General features: G+C 42.9%; 1 protein-coding gene and 1 non-coding gene across 5 annotated transcripts in view; both read right to left on the bottom strand.

Annotated features, from left to right (window-relative positions):
* Nucleotides 1-22684, bottom strand: part of FUT10 (fucosyltransferase 10) — a 74230-nt gene that overhangs the window by 25993 nt on the left and 25553 nt on the right. The gene's annotated exons all lie outside the window — the stretch shown is intronic.
* On the bottom strand, nt 2135-2238 carry LOC133050708 (small nucleolar RNA U13). The gene has a single exon (XR_009691686.1). It is a non-coding gene; the product is annotated as a small nucleolar RNA U13 (small nucleolar RNA).

The raw sequence follows: 22684 nt of genomic DNA on the forward strand, positions 1-22684 counted from the left end.
AAAGATGAGTTTTTCCAAACTGCCCTACTCCTCATTTCATTGTTCCCTATTCAATTATCTCATGGTCTTCTGTATAGCCCTGAACTGTAGCATTTCTCACACTCAACTATAATTATGTGAGCACCTGTACAGCCCCCCTAGCAGACAGAGGGGCTTTCGAGGACCCATGTCCTATTTCATCGTTGCTGTGGAACCTAACATACTATCTTGAATATAGCAGGTACTCAAAGATATTTGGGAAATAAATATAAATACATTTTGGTTTTATTTTGCATAAGCTTACTTGGGCAAGAAGAGGTAGTGGAAGAGAAAGCAGTAAAAGTAAAAATGGGGTGTTGGGACTTCCCTGGTGGTCCAGTGGTTAAGAATCTGTTTGCCAATGCAGGGGACAGGGGTTCGATCCCTGGTCCAGGAAGATCCCACGTGCTGCAAGGCAACTAAGCCCATGTGCCACCACTACTGAAGCCCAAACTTGGGAGTCTGTGCTCTGCAACGAAAGAAGGCACCACAGTGAGAAACTCACACGTTGAAACGATAGAGTAGCCCCCGCTCGCTGCAACTAGAGAAAACCCACACTCAGAACAGCCAAAAATAAATAAATAAGTGATTGTTTTTAAAAAAAGAAACAGGGTGTTAACGACAAGCATGTGTCAAGGGAATAGAGCTCAAATGTGGAACCACTGAGAATTCTAAAAAAGAAATCTTTCATACAAGCGTCATTGGCAAATTATTAATATATCATTCCCATCCCAAGCAAACAAAATTTCAGTTCTCAGTCCTAGATGTCTGATTTCATGACCTGCATCTCCACCCAATGAGGTCAGCAGGTTTCTGTAAACATAAATGGATACAGTAAGTTAGGGAGAAAGAGATGAAATGATGAGAAAAATCACTACATCATCTTAGGACTTTTCTCCTGCCTCATTTGCTCTGACAAGTAGAGCAATTTTATTTTAATTACTTATGATAATACTTCATGGTAGACTAGTGATACTACCGCTCATTAAAAAAAAATAATAATAATGAAGTCTTCACAACACTTTAGCATCCAGTTATTAACTCTTTGTAAAAAACCAAAAAACTGACAGAGCCAATGATTTGAGAAAGGATTAGTGAGTTATAAAAATTAAACATGGAATAGTGGAGTTCCCTAGTCTGGTACAGTGGATGGCAGTCTGCCTGCCAATGCCGGGGACACAGGTTCAATCCCTGGTCCGGGAAGACTCCACTTGCCTCAAGGTAACTAAGCACGTGTGCCCCCAACTACTGAGACCCAGCTCTAGAGCCCATAAGCTGCAGCTACCTGGTCTGGACGCCTCAAGCCAGTGCTCCACAACAAGAGAAACCACCACAATTATTAGAGAGTACCCCTACTCACCACAGCTACAGAAAGCCCTCCAAGCAATGAAGACCCAGCACAACCAAAAATAACTATATTTTTTAAATGGGATCATAAGGAAATACTAAAGAACTAGACTCTTAGCTGAGTTTCCAGGCGGGAGATCTTTCAGGCGGAGGTCGTGCGTGCATGCCCAGTGGCTCAGTCGTGTGTGACTCTCTGTGACCCTATGGACCGTAGCCCACCAGGCTCCTCAGTCCATGGGATTATCCTGGCAAGCATACTGGAGTGGGTTGCCATTTCCTTTTCCATAAGTAGAGTTCTAGAGAATTCCATGTTGACCGCATTTTCATTAGTGTTTATTCTAATGAAACATCTTAGCAGTCAATCATGGAAAATGATTAAAACTCATTCTAATCCTGAGCTCATGCAAAGTCCATGAAATTATAACTGGTAAGTTAAATCAATAAGCCAAGTGTCTAAAGTCTTTTCTGAGCTTTATACAAATCAGATGTATAAATAAGCAATAAATAAGATTTTATTGAAAACAGAGCAAGTTCTCAATTTGCTGTTTGAGCTTGCAAAATTTAATTATCCATTTTCATTTTGTTTCAAAATTTTCACATGTTAAAAGAATTTAAACTTTGAGGGGAAATTGGTGCAGCCTTGTTGAGGCCCATTTGGCAGTGTGTACCAAAATTTAATTTAATTTATCCATTGACACAATAACTCCATTATCAAATATCTAGAGAAGTAAGAGTACATATGGGCAAAGACAGATTTTTTTTTTTTTCACGTCAGACAGGTAATGTGCAATGTCGTAACAAGGTTTGGAAGGAGGCACATGTCACGCAGCAGCGTGAACACCCAATCATCATGCTCATGAACTACAAAAGGATCAAAGACAGATGTTTGTTCGTGGTAATGTAACAGAAAAACAGCAACCTAAATAACCATGGACAGGAGAATGGTTAAGTAAATGTAGGTACTGCCATACTACCGAATCAACATAGCTTTAGACATAATGAAGTAAACTGATATAGTCTAATGTGAAAAAAAATCTTTAAAACACATGTTTAAATGGAAAAAACAATATATATCTATGGTATGATTCAGTTTAAGGGAAAAAAACAGACAAAACTACAGGCTGAATTCAATTATACATAAAAATTCTAGAAGGAAAAGTCTAACTGGAGAAGAGATTGGGAAAGTAAGGTTGAACGTTTTCACTTGCTATATTTATTGTTTAAATTGCATCAGTGATTTGTTCATGCCTTAAGTGTGTACATTTTAAAAACCAAAAAAATTAAAGGCAGGACTTTCCTGGTGGTCCAGTGGTTAAGACTTCGAGCTTCGAATGCAGGAACAAGGGTTTGATCCCTGGTCAGGGAACTAAGATCCCACATGCTGCACAGCAGAGCCAAAGGGGTTCTTTTCTTTTTTTTTTTAAAGGGAAAAAATGAGACACCTCTCTGAAGAGAAGCATTAAAAAGCCTCAAAAATTCTGTATAGCACATAAAGGCTCCCAAATCACAGCCCAGAACTGCCACCTAACCCCAGTGCTACTTTCGAAAGATTTCCGTTGGAATCCAGCATGCTTACAAGAGCATTACATTTCAGAATTTATGTTGGAAATTATGTGACTCAGTCAACTGCCAGGAATTTCATCCGCCCCAGAAGGAAAGCAGGCAGATTACAGCTTCCTTGACCATCAACAAGTGAATGTATTCAGCTAACATCCAGTGAGTGAATTACTTCAGATATAGACGAGAGATTGGCACACATCCTCAGAGAAGCCACCTTAGGGCAGAGCCTTGCAATTCAGTCGAAAAAGTGGCTGGATTTTTAAAATTAAACACATCAAAATAACCAAGCTGGAGCCCATCAAACCAAGCACCTTGAAGTAATAATAATAATTATTATTATTTTAATGTTAATCTTTGTGTTTTCAATAGGGCTTCACAATTTTTGATTACATTGAAAAGTATTAAATGCTGGCAGTGCTGGAGCTCTTAAAGGAGTATTCTGGAAAGTAGAAAAGTAATGAAACAGAACACGTCCTTAATAAAATAAGGAACTAAACTATAAAAAAATTTTTTTTACAAAAATCAGTTGCGTTCAGGGCTCTGTGATGACCCCTAGGTCTAAGGATGGGATGCGTGTCGGGGGGAGGGAGACTCAAGAGGAAGGGGATATATGCATATCCTTAAGGCTGATTCTCGCTGTTGTATGGCAGAAACTAACACACACTGCAAAGCAATTATCCCCCAATGAAAAATTTAAAAAATAAACAGAATTTTAAAAAATCAGTTGAAACCGGGTAAGTGACATAAAGCCAGCAAACCCTCCAACGGCAAGGCTCGCAGAGGGCTCTCCTGGAGCCCGGGTCCTTGGAGCTCAGACTGAAGGTGAAGAAACCAAACGTGTCCCTTTTTCTTGTCCTTCGTCTGTTGTTTAGACGCTCACTCCCCTGGCAGCCTGATGTTCTTCACCGTCTCTAGTACAGAAGCCAGGGTGAGCCACTCATCCCAACTTGCCTGGGGCATCTCCAGTGAAAATCCGGTACCCGAGGAACTACCTGAGGCCCAGGCAACTCGGGACAGCCAGTCACCTCCCCAGGCCACACTCCCACCAAAGAGAACAACGTCCAGGCCCTCGACAGCCGCAGGCAGGAGTCTCATGGCCTGTCAGATACGTCTACAGTGTGGGCTACAAATCAGAGTCTCATTGCTTTTCTTCTTTAAGTCTTGACTAAATTTGTTACAAGACTGCTTCTGTTTCTGTTTTGGTTCTTGGGTGCCAGGCACGCGGGATCTTCACTCTGCGACCAGGGATCGAACCCGCACCCCGTGTGTTAGAAGCCGAGGTCTTTATCAGTGGACCGCCAGGAGAGTTCCAAGTTTCATCTCTTTCTGATTGGAAGCTAGAGGAATCTCAAATATATGCTTTGAGACAGAAGACAGACAAAAGACAGACCACAGTCTCTAAATGAGCAAAACGATAATCGATGATGCTAGAAATCAAACCAGAGGGATAGCAGAGAAGGGGGAGTAGGGCAGACTGGCTTACAGAAGGCACAGGGGAATTTTCTGGAGTGGGTAATGCTCTACATCTTAACGAAATAAGTTGCAACCAACTGCTGACTTAAAACCTGTGCATTTGTTATATGTAAACTTTACCTTTCAAGAGTTTATTTTATTTCTATTTTATTAGTGGAGTATAACTGCTATACAATGTTAAGTTTCTACTATAAATCAAGCTAATCAGCTCTGTGTCTACATAAATCCCCGCCCTCTTGGACCTCTCTCCTACCCACCCCCATCCCCCCACCCAGGTCATCACGGAGCTATACATAGCAGCTTCCCATCAGCTATTTATTTTACACACACGTAGTGAAGCTGAAACGCCAATACTTGGGCCACCTCATGCAAAGAGTTGACTCGTTGGAAAAGACCCTGATGCTGGGAGGGATTGGGGGCAGGAGGAGAAGGGGACAACAGAGAATGAGATGGTTGGATGGCATCACCAACTCGATGGGCATGAGTTTGAGCAAACTCCGGGAGTTTGTGATGGACAGGGAGGCCTGGTGTGCTGAAGTCCGTGGGGTCGCAAAGAGTCGGACACAACCGAGTGACTGAACTGAACTGAACTGAGTGTATACATGACATGAGTTGATTTTAAAAATAAGAGTGAGGGACTTCCCTGGCAGTCCAGCAGTTAAGACCCCATGCTTCCACTGCAGAGGGTGCAAGTACGCTCCCTGGTGGGGGAACTAAGATCCCACATGCTGCGTGGTGGAGCCAAAAAAAAATGAGAGCCAGATCTTCCGTCACCCAAAGGACGCAGGACAGACTGGGGCAACATCTTTTGGGGATGCTGTTGGAGGGCTCCCTGAAGCTTGAGGAAGGTGGAAGATCCATGGTCACTCTCAACTCTACACTTACAGGAATCTAAGGCAGCAGCCCGTTACCCCAGTCCCTACGAAAAATAAATCCGAAATTCACTCAGAGCTTGTGCAGTCCTCCATTACAGGAAATTGTACAAATTCTTTCTCTGGAAACATCGAAAGAAAAGCACGGCCACTGTTCTCCCCTGCTGCAGTGTTCTGTTGTTGTTACAACTATGAACTCATCAAAAGACTAGAAGACCAGGGGTACAATAGAAGGGGAGGCGGGGCAGAGTTCAGCGCCTTCTGAACAATGCACTGGGCAAGCCCAACATAAACAGAGATAATCCCGACTATGGGAACCTAATCTAATAAAAACGTGTGAGGTGGCTCTCCTTCAGGAGGTGGTCTCCGTTTTGACCCTGAGGTCTTATCTACTTACTTCGAGGAAACATCTGAGAGTTGGCGAGATACTAGGGAATGGAGGCACAGGCCTTCAGGATGGAGGGAGGGGGTACCTCAGAGGGGACCAGAGAAGTCGATGCCCTTCAGCTAATCATGAAGTGACCCGACCCTTCACAGCCTCGAGTATTGGGTTTTTTAGAATATTATCTTGCCCTGCTCCCAGGAAACCATCACTTCTCAGTTCTCCGTCTCTTCCTTGATTCCAATGCTGCCCAGAGATCTGGGTGGCACTGCAAGTTGTTGGCATCCGAGGCTGGAATGGATGGAATCTGCCTTATTGCTGGGCAGCCCCGAGACAGCGGTGACCTTGCAAGGCCCACAGAAGGGGAGGCTCTGCCTCCTGGTGGTGACCAGGGGCGAAGAGAGCAGTCCTGCCGGCTGGAGCTCCCACGAACTTGCACTGGAAACTTCTCAAGCGAAAAGCCAGAAGTTCTCCCACTTGATACATACCTGGAGAGGGATAAGAGACGCCTGAGCCTCGGGTGTATGCATGCGTGTACACTGCAGTGTGCCAAATGTCTGCTGGTTCCTGCTAGCCAGTAAAGCGGCTCCTTGCGCTGCACCCGCAGAGCCAAACGTCTTCCCAGAATTATTTCCCGTCTGGGAAATGGAAAGTTACTGGGTTGACTCTCCCATCTGCTGGTATGTAATCAAGTCTGGTCCATAGCTGAGATCCTGGCCCCGGGGAAACAGGAGATTCAGTCCTGGAGCTGAGCGGGCAGGCAGGGGCCCCAGTGCAGCATCGTCTGCCCAGGTGGACCCCTCGGGCCAGCTGCCTGGCACTGATGACCACCCCGGACCCCATTTCACTCAGGTTTCCTACTGTAGCCTCAGTCCCCTTCCGTCTAATAACGAGCCGTGGATAGCGGCTGGGTTTTACGGTCCAGGCCATTCAGGTGCCAAGCTTTGAAAATAAATCCTCCCCCAGTACCTCGGAGCTAGTGCTCAGGAAAAATAATGGCACCAGAGAGATATCTTTGAGCTCGCTTGAAAGGAGTGAGAGGATTAGAATCGGTGAATGACGTTATGAGAAAAATAGCACTTTCGTTGATCCAAGGTACATAAGAAAATTAAGACAGGATAACACAAAATCAGGATGAAAGAGAGAGACAGGGAAATGCCAAAGTAGTGTCTAATCTACAGCACAGCTGGAACGAGGCCAAGACGAACCACGGAGTAGTATTTCTACTAATCTGCTCCCTCGCAGATACGCTGAAGAGGATGCGTTTACCGAATGGCTCTGTCTCAGGATGAAAAACTGCACAGTGCCATTAGTTAATCAGAAAAGGAGTCTTTAGACGATCTTCATTTGGGGTTTAAAACAATAACAGGCCAAACAAAGAGGGAGTAATCTAGAGCAGCGGTCCCCAACCTTTTCAGCATCAGGAACCGACTTCATGGAAGACAATTTTCCCACAGATGCGGGGGGATGATTTTGGGGTGATTCAAGCACATTACATTTATTGTGCGCTTTATTTCTATTACTATTACATCAGTTCCACCTCAGATCATCAGGCCTTAGGTCCCAGAGGTTCAGTTCAGTTCAGTTCAGTTGTTCAGTCGTGTCCGACTCTTTGCAACCCCACGGACTTCAGCACGCCATGCCTCCCTGTCCATCACCAACTCCCAGAGTTTACTCAAACTCACATCCATTGAGTTGGTGATGCCATCTAACCATCTCATCCTCTGTCGTCCCCTTCTCCTCCCGCACTCAACCTTTCCCAGCATCAGGGTCTTTTCAAATGAGTCGGCTCTTCGCATCAGGTGGCCAAAGTACTGGAGTTTCAGCTTCAGCATCAGTCCTTCCAATGAATATTCAGGACTGATCTCCTTTAGGATGGACTGGTTGGATCTCCTTGCAGTCCAAGGGATTCTCAAGAGTCTTCTCCAACACCACAGTTGAAAAGCAACAATTCTTCGGCCTTCAGCTTTCTTTACGATCCAACTTTCACATCCATTCATGACTACTGGAGGTAGTCAGACGGTCCCCAGAGGTTGGGGACCCTTTATCTAGAGGACCACGTCATGACCAGCTCTAAATAAAGCATGTGTGCACCTCACTAAGCACATCAGAGAGTCTTGAAACTCAAAACTCATAATTGTAGTTGACCAGCATTCACCGTTTACAGCTCAGAACAGGCATTTAACCACTTCCAACCAATTCTGAATGGACATCAGGTCACACCTCCTCGTGGACATTATATAGGTCAAGGGAACCATTTTGACAGTTCACATTCGAGCAATGATTAAATAACAATTGTTGTTTAGTGGCTCAGTCATGTCCAACTCTTTTTCACCTCCATGAGGTAGCCCGCCAGTCTTCTCTATCCATGGGATTTCCAAGGCAAGAATGCTGGAGTGGGTTGCCTTTTCCTTCTCCAGGGGATCTTCCCAACCCAGGGATCGAACGAGTGTCTCCTGCATTGGCAGGCGGATTCTTTACCACTGAGCCACCAGTGAAGCCCTAAATAACAATGTATCGTATTTAAAACCCATCCTTACTGACTACACATTTTCATTATCTTTAAAGACCTTAGACAATAAAATCCTCGACCAGCACTGAAACTCTCAAACTTTAAAATCAACATTACCAAACTACTTTCTTGAAGAAGCCTTCAACATATCTTCAAAGACATAGAAAAGCCAAGAGAGCAAAAGTGAAGCCCTGATTATAAAGAGTACACCAGCATGAAGTTTAAAAAGGCCTCAAAAACCCTCAGCAATGACTGTACCACTGAACGGCAATTTGATCCAGTCAATTCACTCTCCAACCTCAGAGCCACGCGAAGCAAGATAGAAAATACTCGCCAGTCAATCACAGGCCTAAGAGTCCATCCCAATGGGAAAAAAAAAAATCCCCATGAATTTTTAGAAAACTGGTTATTCACAAAGGAATGAGAAGAAAAATACCATCAGATACAAAAAGGTAATAACCTAATATGAAGGTGAACCCAATTCCAGAGTGTTCTTAGTACAATACTTATGGTATCTTTCCTTCAAAGACAGAAAACTGTACCAAAATCAGAAATCTAATGTCCCTTAATTAAATGAGCCTGTGTGACTGACTGCTCACAAAGTTCACTTACAAAGGAAAATGAATCAGAAGGACAGTGGACTTCTAGAACCCACTGGTGCAAACCTTCCAAAACTCTGAAGGAGGATAAACCTGCCCTATACAGACCCTTTCATGTTAAATTTTATTTATGTACCTGAAATTCACTTGTTTTATACAAACAAACATTCTACCTACATAGATATATTATATCTATAGATATTATATATCAAGAACTCAACTACATAGATATATTGATATATATAGAGATATTATATATCAAGAACTCAACTACATAGATATATTGATATTATAGATATTATATATCAAGAACTCAACTACATAGATATATTGATATTATAGATATTATATATCAAGAACTACATAGACATATTGATATATGTCAATATATCTATGTAGTTGAGTTCTTGATAGTTGAGTTCTATATATCTATGTAGTTGAGACACTTGATATATTGGACGGAAAACTGCTTAAATAAAGTAAATGATAATTAATAAAAATTAAGCAATCATTTAAAGACAATTATTAGCTCTAGGTAAAAATATCCAGGAAATGTAAGATGATATAGTGCTTACAAATTATTTAAAATAATTAGGAGGGCAAGGAGGATTGTGGGGATGGTCAAACACAAATTAGAAAAGATTGATGACTGCTGAAGCCAGATGAAAAGTGCCAAGATGAAAAGTTAAAATTCTAACAATTATATAGTAAACAATGATTTCTGATGTCACTAAAAATAAGCTATTAACAACTATCTCAAGAGCTACAAGTATGCATTTAGAAATATGAACACAAATTCCAGGAAAGCTACAGGGAACAGAAGTATAGGGGAGAGGGGAAAGAGAACTTTTTCTTAATTAAAAAAAAAAAGAAGGTTAGAAGATGTGATATATGATGGAATATTACTCAGCCATAAAAAGGAATGAAATAATGCCATTTGCAGCAACATGGATGGACCCAGAGACTGTCATACTGAGTGCAATTAATTCAGAGAAAAGACAAATATCATACAATAGCAGTCAATGTGAAGTCTAAACAGGGAACAAATGAACTCATCTCCAAAACAGAAACTGAGTTACAGATGCAGGAAATAAACTTATGGCACCAGGGATAAGGCAGGGGAAGGATAAACTGGGAGGTCGGGATTGACATACACGCTAACATATGTAAAATAAGTAACTAATAAGGACCTACTGCATAGCACAGGCATATACCCTCAGAGCACTGAGGAAATGGCAAACATATAGATCCGTTTCCCCAGTTGAATAAATAGTTGTTAAGAACTCAACTCAATACTCTGTAATGGCCCATATGGAAAAAAAAAAACCTAAAAAAGAAGGGATATATGTACATGTATCACTGACTCACTTTGCGGTGTTGTACACCCAAAACTAACAAAACACTGTAAATAAATGACACTCCAATAAAAATTTTTTAAAAATCTTTTAATACTATCTCACTTTTAAAATTGTTTATGCATTACTTTGGTAAAAGGAAATGGCAACCCACTCCAGCACTCTTGCCTAGAAAATTCCACGGATGGAAGAGCCTGGTGGGCTATAGTCCATGGGATCGCAAAGAGTCAGACACGACTGAGCGACTTCACTTTCACTTTGGTAAAAACAAAATCCTTTATCCTCATAAGTTATTTCTTGTTATAGTTGTTTATGATTTCAATGTCTTCTTCCCATTATTTATGTAATGCAAATTAAAAATTAAGGGGTGACATTTGAACATAAAAAAGCATAACTAGAAACGATAGGAATTCAATAGCTGGTTCCATTATGAGGTTTGACTGTACATACTGCCCTCTAGTGTCAAGTCATGGGAAATCATCTCAAATTTTATAAACTATCAGTCAGTCAGTTCAGCCGCTCAGGGTCTGACTCTGTGACCCCATGGACTGCAGCACGCCAGTCTTCCCTGTCCATCACCAACTCCCAGAGCTTGCTCAAACTCATAAACAAGTCGGTGATGCCATCCAACCATCTCATCCTCTGCCATCCCCTTCTCCTGCCTCCAATCTTTCCCAGCATGAGGGTCTTTTCCAATGAGTCAGTTCTTTGCATCAGGTGGCCAAAGTATTGGAACTTCAGCTTCAACATCAGTCCTTCCATTCAGGACTGATTTCTTAAATTTACTTAAATCTTCAAATGTCACATGCTCTCTTAATCTTGGATCTTCTATCCTCTCCATGGAATAAGTCTCCTATTTCTAGGACCCAAAAATTGGGTTTGGACTATTAGTTTGATGGTCTGGCTTCATTATGGATTCAACAGGTTTTGATACATGGGTCTTGAAACCTAGTCATGATTAACAGGGAAATGTATCTTGAATTCTTAACAACTATTTATTCAACTGGGGAAACGAATCTATATGTTTGCCATTTCCTCAATATTTTGAGGATGTATGCCTACAAAATCAAATATAGTGCTGACAGAAGTCTGACACAGATGCTCAAAAAGCAATGCATGAGTCCAACAAGTGACTGATTTCAGAACTCATTTTGCTATCTGTGGGCAATTTGGAGGGATGAAGTATCTCATACGAAAGTGTTCACTGTTGCCATGAATAACTGCTTTAAACCAAATATTTAAGGAATATGGACAAGGCAACACAGACAATATGATCAAAGTCATTTCTGGAGAGAAAATGGAGAGATTAAATGATGGAAGGTCCCCCTTGACATCCTAGATCCCCTCTCAAAAGAAAAAAACAAAACCAAAAAACACCCACTTTCACCACACTTTTGCAATGAAAAGAATGCACTTTCTTCCTAAACTTTTATTTACTCCTTGATAAAATCACCCACCTTTCCTTGCCAAAACACTGACACATGTTCAGTTCCAACAGGTGTCACGATCTCGACACATGTTCAGTTCCAAGATTTGTTCCTCTGCCCTTAGATAAGGGAGGGAGCCCTGTGGTTCTTCAACAGTTTTCTGTTTCCAGAGTGGCTGCCCCCTCCTGTCCCACCCTCGCTCTGCTGATCACAAAAACGTGCACTTAGACCTGAGTGTTCGACCATGCTGTGTCAATACCTACAGCGGCGTGGGCTGGGTTCTCCGGAGAAGCACCCTCTTCCAATCTTCCTCCTCCAACAGTTCTATTCGAGGTCAGAAGTTCTTTACCTAGCTCAAGGTCATTCTGATGTTGGCTCCTAACCCATGAGCGGAGATCCTATTTCGTACATCGGTATTCCCTTTTTGAGGGGGTGAGGGCAGTCGGAGCCGCATGCAGGATCTTAGTTCCCTGGCCAGAGATCGAACCTGCACCCCTTGCAATAGAAGGGCAGAGTCTCAACCACCGGACCACCGGGGATGTCCCCCATCAGTACTCCCTTGATAAACACTTTGACCAAGAGCACCACCCATGGAAAATTGGGATGATAATCCTTGCAAAACTTCTGGCCCTCGCCAAACATGCCATACAGTACTTGGACATTTCAGATTCTGAGTTCTTTGTTGGCAATCGTAGATCATAACCTACAGTTATGATCATAATGTCATAACTGATCATAATGTCAGTTACACTGCAAATTTTTTTGGTTTTTTTCTTCTTCCAGTTTAATGAGATACGATAGACACACCAGGCTGTATAAGTTTACAGCATAATGATTTGACTTATGTACATCATGGAATGATTATCCCAAGCTGAGTGGAGCTCCATCATTTCACAGAGATTAAATTGCAGTATTTTAAATTTATGGCACACTTGCTTTCCCGAAAGTCAACAAGTTCATAAACAGGGATAATAGTTTCTAGTATAAACACTCACTCTACCAACATGGCACATAATTGAAAAGGCTCTGTCTGCTTCTCTTTAGGCACAATAAGTTTTTTTTCAAAGGCCATTGCCAAAGTCTTTAAGAAACTCACCAGAGTATGAGACAGAATGTGGGTTTCTGAGCCAAGGGAGTTAGGAATTAAAAAAACTCAGTTTAGCTGTATGAATATGACTTGGAGCATATTATTATAACTCTGAGTCACAGCACCCTCATCGTTCAAATGAGGACAAGACAGACCTTCCAGGACGGTTTTGTGCCTGTAAGGCAGAGAGTTCTTGGGAAATGTTAGTTTCCTCCCTTTCGTCTTGCCGTGTCCCGAGGCACCCCTAGGTTCCTCCCCCTTTCCCCCAACCAGTCCCATCTCCCACTCAAGGGACGGAACGACCACCACATATCACAAGCTTCTAAACAAAGCCAGGCCAGCAAGAGGAAACTGGCCTCACCCCTTGCTTTAGGCCCCCACCTGCATCACCACAGCTTTTCGGTTTCTTGGAGCAGGAATCTTTCCAACCCCAGAGAGGCCTCCTGGGGAGCAGTAAGCCACAGGCCTGCCCAAGTCACATCAGAGCTCCCCTCCCCACTCCAGCCCCGGCCCAGGCTCCTCTCCCGGACCCCAGCCACAAGCTTCTCCCTGTGGCTCCACTTCTCTTCTGGATAATCTGTTCCTGTTTTCTTCTCTGTTTCCACCCGTGTGTTCCCCGTCTCTCTTCCCCTTTACTCCTGAGTAAAACAGCCTGACAAAGGGCATCTTCTAACCTAAAAGACAAACCGGAGGCTGCTCCTCCGGCAGCTCTCTGCTGCCCCCTCTTGTCACAAAACGGAACTGGTCACCACTCCGGCCACAAAAAATCTCAAGTTTCAGGAATGCTCAGCATTTATTGAGGGCCTACTGCATGCGAGGCACTGTGGCCGGTATCGGAGATACGCTGATGTGCAAAATCAGAAATGCCTCTGTGTTCCTGGAGCCTACACTACACAGTGGAAGAGGCTGGCATTTATCAGCCGCTCACATAAGTCGATGGAAAACCAGAACTCAACTTGTTATGAAATGCCATGAGAGCCCTTAAGAGGGGATTGACCTTGTCAGAGAGGTCCAGGAGGGCTTCCTGGAGGCAGTGACCCAGGCTGAGACGGTGGAATAAACAAACGAAGAGGGAGAAGGAACATTCCAGTTCTAAAGGAAGTTTGAACATTCCAGTCAGGTGTTCTAAGGTATATGGTAGGAGGGATCACAAGAAAAATCGGTGTAGCCCGAGGAGGTGGGGTGGGGAACGCAGCTGGGGGGCCTGGAGGCCACCGTGGTGGGCCAGGTAAGAGTTACAGTGGATTAGGGTAAAGCTGTGAAGATGGAACCTGAGAGGATGAAAAGATTCGAGAAAAGATTTAGGAACTATTTTCTATGTTTAGGAAATAGAATCAAAAGAATTTTAAGATGGATTGGATTCCCACAGAGGGTTAGGGGAACAGGGCTCCAAGGACCCCTACTTCCCTGACCTGCATAAACGGATGAACACTGCACCCACTATGTGAGTTTGGAGGTGACTCTGTGACCCATAAAGTGGATACAAGCAGACAATCGGCTATTTACTTACGGAGCCCAGAAGAGAGGTCTGGAGTGAAGGCGTAAGGGCCTGTGTGCTATCTGAACATGGGCTGCAGACCCAGAGGGGACTGCCCAGGCCAGTCTACTGAGCCTACTGACTCAACTACTGAGCAGGACCCCCAGAGCGGGGTGGGAATTTTCCAGGGAAGGGGAGGTAGGGGCGGGTATCTCACAGTGATTCAGGGGTTGCGAGCTGCCATTCACAGTAGGGGACCTGGGATGCCAGACAACTTGCAAAGCTCAGCACAGTTCACCGAGAAGAAAGGTCCTGTGTCCCACGTGCTATGGAAGTTAAAACCCTGTTTTTAATTATGTGAGCCTAGAATCCAATTTTATCTTCCATATACACACCAAAGCTTGTATTTCATGCCTAGTTTCAATTTACACTGAATTTCCAGGAATGAAAGAACCATGTAAATTAAGGGAAAATACTACTACTGTTTAGTATTTACCCAGACCTACTCACTATTTCAGAAAACCGCATCACTGCTCGAGGTAACTGCTGGGGCTGCTAAGTCGCGTCAGTCGTGTCCGACTCTGTGTGACCCCATAGACGGCAGCCCACCAGGCTCCCCTGTCCCTGGGATTCTCCAGGCAAGAACACTGAAGTGGGTTGCCATTTCCTTCTCCAATGCATGAAAGTGAAAAGGGAAAGTGAAGTCGCTCAGTCATGTCCGACTCTCAGTGACCCCATGCACTGCAGCCTACCAGGCTCCTCCATCCATGGGATTTTCCAGGCAAGAGTACTGGAGTGGGTGCCATTGCCTTCTCTGCGAGGTAACGGAGAGCCAGTTAAACAGCCCTCTGCCCGTCTACAAAGTAGCATCTCCGTAGGGAACACCCATGTTCACGACTGATGATTCTACAGAGAGGCTTAGCACGTGGCTACATCGTGATGCCTTCATATGGCCAAGCACACGTACTGAAATACCTATTACACACAAATTTCTTTCCTTTATATGACAGAGAAGGCATGGAATTTTAAAAATTACATACTGTTATAAGAAGCAGGCACTTAGGCTGATGGGATTGGGGACCACCAGGCCAGGGAGAAAGTCTACAGTTAGGAACAGAGAGGGCCTTGGATGAGTCTTGATTGTTTTTCAGTTGCTCAGTCGTGTCCGACTCTTTGTGACCCCAAGGACTGCAGCACGACAGGCTTTCCTGTCCTGCACTATCTCCCAGAGTCTGCTCAAACTCATGTCCATTGAGTCAGTGATGCCATCCAACCATCTCATCCTCTGTCGTCCCCTTCTCCTCCTGCCTTCAATCTTCCCAGCATCAGGGTCTTTTCCAATCAGTCGGCTCTTGGAATCAGGTGGCCAAAGTACTGGAGCTTCATGCTCAACATCAGTCCTTCCAATAAATATTCAGGACTGATTTCCTTTAGGATTGACTAGTTTGATCTCCTTGCAGTCGAAGGGACTCTCAAGAGTCTTCTCCAGCACCACAATTTGAAAGCATCAATTTCTCAGCTCTCAGCCTTCTTCATGGTCCAACTCTCATATCCGTACATGACTAATGGAAAAACTATAGCTTTGACTATAAGGACCGTTGTCAGCAAAGTGATGACTCTCCTTTTAAATATGCTGTCTAAGTTTGTCATTGCTTTTCTTCCAAGGAGCAAGCGTCTTTTCAGTTCATGTCTGCAGTTACTGTCCATAGTGATTTTAAAGCAAAAAAAAAAAACCAAAATCTGGATTCCAAAATTTTTTTTTATGATGTCAGTAGCTCTCTTATTATCAAGGTCCAACCTTCACTGATGGATTCTAATGTTTAACGGCTACCTAGAAAAGGGTCTTGCAAGGGCACATAAAGGAGAAAAGAAACAGAAATGCTGGGGTGGAAAAGCACAAGAAAGAAGATATTTCAAAAAGGAAGACATAGTTAATGACACCCAATGTTGCTGAGAAGTATGACAAGGACTAGAAAAGGCCTCCTTCTTACATAACAATCTGGAGGCTCTGACAAGAGAAATGTCACTGACAAGTCAGCAAGAGCTGTTTCAGTGGAAAGGAAGTAGTTTATTATTGTGTATAATTCCATTATATTAAATATAATTCCCTATGCTATTCAGTTAGACCTTGCTATTTATCCATTCAATATCATTCTTTATGTAATAGTTATGCTACTGCTAAGTCACTTCAGTCGTGTCTGACTCTGTGTGACCCCATCCCTGGGATTCTCCAGGTAAGAACACTCGAGTGGGTTGCCATTTCCTTCTCCAATGCATAAAAGTGAAAAGTGAAAGTGAAGTCGCTCAGTCATGTCCGACTCTTCGAGACCCCATGGACTGCAGCCTACCAGGCTCCTCCGTCCATGGGATTTTCCAGGCAAGAGTACTGGAGTGGGGTGCCATTGCCTTCTCCGATTATAGTTATAGGACCTTGCTGTTTATCCATTCAATATCATTCTTTATATAACAGTTAGGACCTTGCTATTTATCCATTCAATATCATTCTTTATATAACAGTTAGGACCTTGCCATTTATCTATTCAATATCATTCTTTACAAAACAGGACCTTGTTATTCATCCGTTCAGTATCATTCCTTACACACCAGCTTGCATCCGCTAACCCCAAACGTGCAATCCACCCCTCTCTGACTGCCTGCTTGGCAACCACAGCTCTATTCCCTCTCTGTGAGTCTGTTTCTGTTTTGTGGATAAGTTCATTTGTGTCATATTTTAGATTCCACATTCAAGTGATATCATATATTTGTCTTTGTCTGTCTGACTTCACTTAGTATAAGATTATCTCTAGGTCCAACCATGGTGTGCAGATGGCATTATTTCATTCTGCTTTATGACTGAGTAGTACTCCATCGCATATATGTACCACATCTTTATCCATTCCTCCGTCGATGGACATTCAGGTTCTTTCCATGTCTTAGCCATTGTGAATAGTGCTGCTACGGACAATGGGGTGCATGCTGAAGATCACTTCCTAAAGGGGCTGCAGATAAAGGTGAACTCCAATCACACAAGAAGCACTGCCGACGCCTGGGGACAGTGTTGAATGAGCATTGAATGGAAAGCAGTGAAAAATGGGAACTGCATCGCTTCCATTTTGGTGCTAAATTATTTTTAGGAAACTTCGAGCACTAACTACGAGGCTTACAATGATCTTGTCTAAAGACCTTTAGAGACTCTGGGCAAGAAAACACAGCAAGGATGCAAAGAAGCTGTAGGAAATGGTGATGAACTGTTCAGTGATCAGGATGCAAATGCGCGCACACCCAGCAGTTCAGATGCTGCAGAGGAAATGAAGCAAATCTCCTGTGTAACTAACCCAGGTTTGTGCCTAAATCCCCATCCATTGGGCATAAAGGGGAAAACAGTGGATTCAGTCCAAATGAATGAAGACGCTTAAAACAATGCTCTGAAGTACTACCCATTCTCTCCAGGTAAAAAGGCCTGTCAGATTTCTCAGATTCTACCTCCCTCTTCTCCAGGACTATGTCTGCCAGGGGAAAAGATGCCCTGGAACCTGTGTGGTGTCCTCTGATCTCTCTGACCATGAAGTGGCCATCCTGCTGCTGGGGTAGCTGACCTCGGCACCTGGTGTAGCCCCTGATCTGGTCCTCAGGAGCCCCGCCCAGGCTGGGGATGCTCCGCTGATGACTCAGCCCCTCCTCTCTGCTCTCTATGTGTACACCTCTCTGAGGATAACCACACCTTTGATGGTACATTTAGGACATTTTTAAACAGAGGACACTGACTAGGGAGGATGCTAGTCCTACAGGTGAGAAAAGGACTGCCCCGGGCAAACTGGGACATCTGGTCACCCTGCACTTGAGTCTCCACTACACATTCTACAGGGTCTTGGCCAAGCATCCACCTTCAGCCTTTCCTGGCACACACGTCGCACCTCCCCATCAGGAGATATCCACCACGAGAACACAGAGGCCCCCTGCCTGGCCCAGGGAACGACTCCACATTTTAGCTTGAGACCTGCTGGTCACTGTGGTTTCCTCAACTTATCAAGATATTTCTAAAGGTTCCTCTTTACGATCTGACCCAAAGGCAGGATTTGGGGTGGGCAAGGGCAATTTAAACCCTGCCTCCACCTTCCTCCTCTCCTCTCTCTTGGTTCTTTTCCCACCAACCCCCTTCCTCCCACCAAGGAGCAGCAGGACTTGTGAGCAAGCCGTCACAGCTGGAAGGACGATCCTCTTAACAGGGGAAATGTGAGCTGAGTCCTCTAGTCTTAGTTCCTGCTATGTTAAAGCAGGAGCTAAAAACAATTTAGAAAACTGTCCTCAAGAGAACAGTCTGACCTCAGAAGGCTGTTTACTCTCTTACAGAAAATATCCTGCAATGAAAGTCAACACTGAACATGAATGTTGAGCTTTTCTTCTGTGTCAGTTCTATTCTCCCCCCAAACAGATGATTTGAACCAGCAACAGAGACAATGACCTACTTTAAAGAAAAGAAATCTTCTTTACCCCAACACCTCTATTAGTTTAATCTGTTACAACCCTATTATTAGCTCTTTAGCTTTGTATTTGCTCATCTGAATATAAACATGATGATGATCATAAAAGCGTATATACTTAGCAACAGACCCCCAAACTTGATGAAGCAAAAACTGATAGAACTGCAAGGAGAAATATACAAGTCCACAATTACCCCCTGGAGACTTCAACACCCCTCTGTTGGAAATGGAGAGATCCAGCAGGCAGAAAATCAGTAAAGACGTAGCTGAACAAAGCAACACCATCAGTCAACTGGATATAACTGACATCTACAAGCTACTTCAGCCAACAACAAGAGAATACACACTCTTCTCAAGGTCACATGGAACATTAATCAAGAAAGACCAGATTCTGGCCACAAAACACATCTTACCAAACTTAAAAGAATAGAAATGATATCATGTCTGCTCTCAGACGCAATGGAATTCAACTAGAAGTCAAGCGCAGAAAGTAACAAAAATCCCCAAATATGTGGAGATTAAACATCACATTCTAAGTAACACATCAAAGAACAAACTTTAAAATGAAAAAAAAAAATTAAAACACATGAAAATGAAAACACAACTTACAGAAATTCGTGGTATACAGAGAAAGAAGTGCTTAGAGGTAATTTCATAGCATTAAACGTATGTAACAGAAAAAGAAGAAATATCTAAAATCAATAACATTACATCTCCACCCTAAGAAAGTACAAAAAAGAAGAGCAAATTAAAGCCAAAGTAAGTAGAAACAAAGAAATAATAAAAAGTAGAGCAGAAATCAGTGAACTTGAAAACAGAAAATCAATAGAAAAAAATCAATAAAATCAAAAGCCAGATCTTTGAAAAGATCAATAACACCAATAAACCCTAGCCAGGCTAAAAAAAGAGAGGGGATATAAATTAGCAATATCAGGAATGAGAAAGGGAACATCCCCGCAGAAACCATAGATGTCAAAAGGATAATAAAAGAATATTATAAATAAATATTATAGTAACTCTCAGGCTGTATTGATAATTCTGTCATTATTTATTGAGCAACTACCATGCCGCAGGCAACACGGTGTGCAATTTACATGAATTATCTTAAAACTTCACAAAAACCTTAAAGAAATTGGACTTCCTCTCATATTACAAACAAGAAAAGAAGCTTAAAGAGATGGTAACAGCTGTAACCTCACAGATCTCACAAGCAGTGGAGATGAATTCAGCCCAGCTCTTACTGACCATCAAATCCCAGACCATCCATTCCACCACAGAGTTTCTCAAGCAATGTGGGGTACATAGCTTGGTTATAGTATAGCTCACCCTACCTCCCCTCTGCCAAAAAAAAAAAAAATGCCACATCATCTCTGCAAAATAAGGAAATATATAAAACTGACCTGCCTTTGGTCATGAAGAGAGAAGTTCTTCCTGTCAGTCTGTGTCTTTAATAATAGTTTGGCTAGTGTAAGACAACTTTCAGCTTCTTTCTCCCAAGGAACAAAGTGATACAAAATAGAGTGTGATGGGGTATCACAAAGAGATTATTTCTATAGTTCATGCCAGAAATGAAGGAAGCAACTGAGGAGGAAGAGGAGACAAGGGCAAAAATGCTGGCCAGTAAATAAGTCAGAAGAGGTATGAGGGCAGAGGAAAAGAAGGAGAGACACTTGATCTCCACTAAAATGAAAAAGATAATCTAGGGACTTGATAGTTCTGTGGTTAAGATGCCACGCTTCCACTGTAGGGGGCACAGGTTCCAACCCTGGTTGGGTAACTAAGATCCTGCATGCCACATGGGGTAAAAAATAGAAAGAAAGAATCTAGTTTATATCTAAGCCTAGCGAATCTTTTCCATGTGCTGAAACTCATCACCCCCTCTACCACCAGCACCATTACCATCCATCATTTCATATGCTGAAACTGAAACTGAGAAAATCATCCACTTGTGTGGGCACCATGGTGTCTTGGTACCAAATGTCAATTAAGACAGAGCATTGGCTAAAGTGATCAAAGTTAAAGGATAAGTAAAAACCAGGCAGTCACTTGGTTGCCATAAAAAAACAAAATGCTCGATTCTTTATGCTTTCAACTCCTCTCCAGATATTGGCCACCCAACCAGGGAGTGTTTGGAAAACTGAATTTAGAGGCTGAAAGTAGGCGACTTCAGAAATTTGAGTATTCGCCTTCACTTTAAACTACAAGACAACTAGAAAACCTGCAAGCTGCTTGATGCCATGTCTGAAAATAAAAACTAGAGTTTAGTGGACTTGAGAATAAAGAGAATATGGGCCACACTAGTCTCAAGACTTAGTCCCAAGAGTCTCTGAAATTAGGAGCTTTACAGGCATTGATCAATAAAAAATGTAAAGGGATCGTTTAAAGGAACCTAGGAATACATGCACTGCTGTAGACAGCTAAGTCAAATGACCTTGAACACCTGTCTCCTCTTCCCCAGCCAGCCTTACTCAATAGCTTTATAGAAACACGCAGAAGCCTCTCCTCTCTCCCTGAGAGGCTGTGCATTATGGGTCTGTGCACTGTTGGCTGGAGACAATCAAGAAAAACTTCTATCTCAGCCCTCCAGGATGCATGCTTTTGTTCAGCATCAGCTAAATAATAAGAATCAGATTCTAAGCAGAGGCCCCCGGTTTTAACATTTTCAGGCATCATCAGATGCTGTACTGGTCCAACAACTAAGTGCTTCCAAAAGACTAAATTGTGCCCATGTGACTACAAGAATACCCTAATTGCATAATTCCTTTGAAAGAACCATCAAAATCCACATTTTCAATTCCAAACGCTTTTCCAGTCTCAACATAAAACATTCTTGAAAACTCTGTCACTAGGCAGATGTCTTTAAAGAGGAGCTTATTTTCCCAAAGGCACGGAGTTATAATTGGATATTCTGTTACCAAAGACTAGGCATCAAATAAATCATAGGCATACAGAAATGACAACGGGATATAAAAGCAAGGACATCTACAAATTCCCATGATGGAACTTAGAGACTTTATATTAAGTCATAAAATGATAGTGGTGGAAGCCACCTAGGAAATCAGCTGTCCCCAATACCCCTCCACCCAGTCTGGCCCCATCATAACGTCCTGGTAAGGTGGTATAGAGCACAGGTTCCCAGATCTCGTCTCCAGAGACACTGATTTGATACGCGGTGGAAAACAAAGTGCTGTATTTTCTTCTTAACTCTTCCAGGTGAGTCAAGACACCAGTGAGGGGGGGCATGACTCATGTAAGTAACACTACATGTTTTTCTCTACATTTACTGATCAAATGCTAATGGCTTCATCAGTAAACAAATGAGCCTGATGAATGTGTATTCACATTTTTAGATGTTAAAGTTTTTGGCTGTGAATTATATGACGACCCTTGCACAACGTAGATTTTAATCACTGCGTCTCTCATGCAACTGAAATATATAGTCACTATTGATTTAGCTTCCCTAGTGGCTCAGATAATAAAGACTCTGCCTGCAATGCAGGAGACCTGGGTTCGATCCCTGAGTCAGGAAGATCCCCTGGAGGAGGGCGTAGCAACCCACTCCAGTATTCTTGCCTGGAGAATCCCCATGGACAGAGGAGCCTGACAGGCTACAGTCCATAAGGACACAACTGAGCAACTAAGGACAGAGCAGTGATTTGAATGTCAAATTCAGATGTCTGTACTCAGGAAAGTAAAGTATGCAGATGTCAGTAACCTTAAGGATTAAATATTTACATGCTTATGGAAGCAAAATATTCAGTGATCAATAACTTACTTATTTTTTTCCATCGCATCAGGAAGGAAATGAAGAGCATTTTTTATGCATCACAGTTGTGGTAAGTTGGTAACACAAGATTGACTTAAGTATCTGAGAGGCCAAGGAGTTAAATGAATGTGTACAGTGAATCTTGCTCCTTGGACACCTACATAAATGAAAATTGGTACCACTAAGACAGCAGGACGTTGAGTCTATCTTGAAATCGCATCTCAAACCTACCCATTTCTTTCTCCCCTGCCTCCCACCCTAACACAGAGCTGCAGCATTTCCACTTATTTCACAGAAACTGTGTCCTGCTTCTACTTTCAATTTCCAA

Source organism: Dama dama, chromosome 32 (assembly GCF_033118175.1).
Source record: "Dama dama isolate Ldn47 chromosome 32, ASM3311817v1, whole genome shotgun sequence".
NCBI lineage: Eukaryota > Metazoa > Chordata > Mammalia > Artiodactyla > Cervidae > Dama > Dama dama.